This window comes from Cynoglossus semilaevis, chromosome 19 (assembly GCF_000523025.1).
Source record: "Cynoglossus semilaevis isolate Cse_v1.0 chromosome 19, Cse_v1.0, whole genome shotgun sequence".
Classification (NCBI taxonomy): Eukaryota; Metazoa; Chordata; class Actinopteri; order Pleuronectiformes; family Cynoglossidae; genus Cynoglossus; species Cynoglossus semilaevis.
Window position 1 is genome coordinate 16111440 of NC_024325.1, and position 2924 is coordinate 16114363.

The window sequence follows — 2924 nt, forward strand, 5'->3', positions numbered from 1 at the left end:
CTTCATCCCTACTCATAAGCCCAGTAAGGATAGGTCTGTCCGGTCACTTATACTTATAAGCCCAGTAAGGATAGGTCTGTCCGCTGTGGGGCCAGTATGACTGTCAGGCTGTATATAGCACAGAGCGCCCAAACCTCCACTCTCTGTCAAACAGTGTGTACACTGTACTTCTGAATCAGCCACAGATGATAACTGTGGGTGTGTAGTTATTGATTCTGTTTGCTCTATTATAACTCAAACCCTCAGCTCCACCTTAAGGTCTCTGACTTCACAGTCAGTCGGAGACCGTGGTGCGTTTAAGGCCCCCGGTAACGGCAGTCGAATGTTTGTGTTTCTTGGCTCATTTCTTAAAAAATTGAACTAAGCTATGACTTGCATTAGCTGCGGTTGAAAACCATCATTTATTCTCCTCTGGCAGAACACGGTGCACCAGTGTGCAGCCGCTCAAACCTGAGGCGGACGACGTGCAGTGGGTTTGAAGCACTTTTTCCACGCTGAGATAATTTCTTCATTCATCACGCCGCTACGCCCAAAATATCCCAAAAAGTCATTTGGATTCATCAAATACCAGGAACAAAGAGGAGCGGCTGTGGACCAGTGGCTAAGGGTCAAGTGCCCATTGAGCGTAAGGTCACGCGTTCGACTCCAGTCGCCCGAGGGCGCCACCCTTAAAGGCCAGAGTCTGTGTTCTTCCCCAGCGAAGATGAGTGAAGAGAATCGCAGGAGGAGAAGCATCCGGCATGAAAACTTGTGCCAAATCAAATCAAATGTGGATTATCTGCTGCGGTGACCCCTGGAGGAAGAAGCAGCCAAGACGGATTCTTTCATTAAAAGAATGTACAGAGAGTGCTTAGCAGTGCAAAAAAAAAAAAAAAAAACTCCCTCCCACCAGATATAGAAATACAAAGTAAAATCCAATAAAAGAAAAAACAAAAGAAGGTTCAGTAATAACAGATGGAAAATGAGAGGGAAAGTGAAACCACGATGAAGACGAACGCAGCCGCCGCTCGTGTTCCTCGGAGCGTCCTCCAGACGAAACCGCTACTGCCACCACTGCAGTACAAATGTTTACAATTTTCTCTGGGCTTGTTTTTCTGAAACAGTGAGAAAATGATCTCGAGCCAACGGTGACGGCTGTGGATTCCCACAGAGGCTGGAACTTTCTGGAAAACAACGAAAAACCTAAAACGCAGATTTTTACCTTGACGTCTAACTCTGACCCCAACGTTAGCATAGTTTTCTACACGTCCGATACCGATACTGTAGTATCATCGGATACCGATATCAATCCGATACCTTCTTTTCTCCTCCAGCATGCCACCGGCTGCCGTTGCCGTGGTGATAACGTCCCTATTTGCGACATGTCACGCAAAGAAAACGTAAAAAAAATCGGCTCAGGTATCGGATCGTTCGGGCTAAAGTCTGATCGCAACAAAAGTAAAAACATTCTCTTCTATTCTCCCCGGTATCCCCCAGGTTTCCCCCTGGTGCCTCCCTGCTGCCACTACACCAGCTGTCACCAGAGGGCGCTGTAACAGTAACAGTTCTTTACGACTGTTTACATCATATATTTTTATATTTATCACTGACGTTGACATAAATTCAACTGCACTGACTGGACGGACTGTTATCCTACAGTTGACAGTACGTGTTGGGACTGTACTCCGTTATCCTACAGTTGACAGTACGTGTTGATGAATATCGGTGTGTACTGTGTACTGTGTACTGTGTACTGTGTACTGTGTACTGTGTACTGTGTATCTTCATATATTTATCACAGCGGTTGCGTCACTAAGAAGCTTCTTAATTAATTAGTTAAAGGCTGTCAAACAATTAACATTTTTACGTCATTAATCACAGGCTAGCTGTGGTTTTATCGCGACGGTGATTAATGAACGATCATGATTAATCCTGGTCGTAATTTACCGCGATTAATCACGATTAGTTGATATAAATCAACATTCCAAAATATGACAAAAATACATTTTTCCATACGTTGCCGTGAAGACAAAGACAGACATTAATTAATAAATTATTGAAATTTAATTAAATCTTCGCACTTCACGCCGCGGGGTTTCATCAAGTGCTGACGCGGACGCTAATGTTTCACTGCCAACGGACGAAGGAGCGGGAGCCGTAAAGGAAGCAGCCAATCTGTAAATGAAAACAGTAATTAAGTAGTAAACATTTATGTTGAAATTACATTTAATCAAGCAAATTACCTCGTTAACGCCACGTAGTAAATCAGAGACGTTTAAGTTCCGCCGAATCGACAAAAAAAAAATTACATCTGAATCAGAACAGAATTATTTATTATTCCCGTATTTTAATAGTCGTTAAGAAATATTGACAGTTAAATTAAATTAAAAATTAAAGGCGTTTTAGCTGATTAAGCCGGTTAATAGCAGTGTTAGCAGTTAGCAGTGTTAGCAGTTAGCAGTGTTAGCAGTGTTAACAGTGTTAGCAGTTAGCAGTGTTGGCAGTTAGCAGTGTTAGCAGTGTTAGCAGTGTTAGCGGTGTTAGCAGTGTTAGCCATTAGCCGCGTTGGTCACTGTTTTGCCTTTGAAGACAAACAGAAAAACATTTTAATCTATTCGTCAATAACGTAAACTCTTCTGAAGAACTCTAAAGTTTTTCCCTCTCTCCTCCGTGAGCCAAAGTTTCTCCGCTGACACTGACATCACTTCACTCCGCCCTGAGGTCACAAAAAAAATCCATGCACATTAATGGCTTCTTATTTTTTGCCGTGAAAACGGTCGACGTCGCGCGGCGCCGCGGCGCGGTTCCCGGGGACACGGAGGACACTTTACTGATGAGGACACACAAAAAAACAAAAACCGAAGGCATTCTGGGAATTCAAGGGTTTGATGTTTACTTCACAACATCTCTGCTCTCACCTGCCCTCCCCCCTGCCCTCCCCCCTG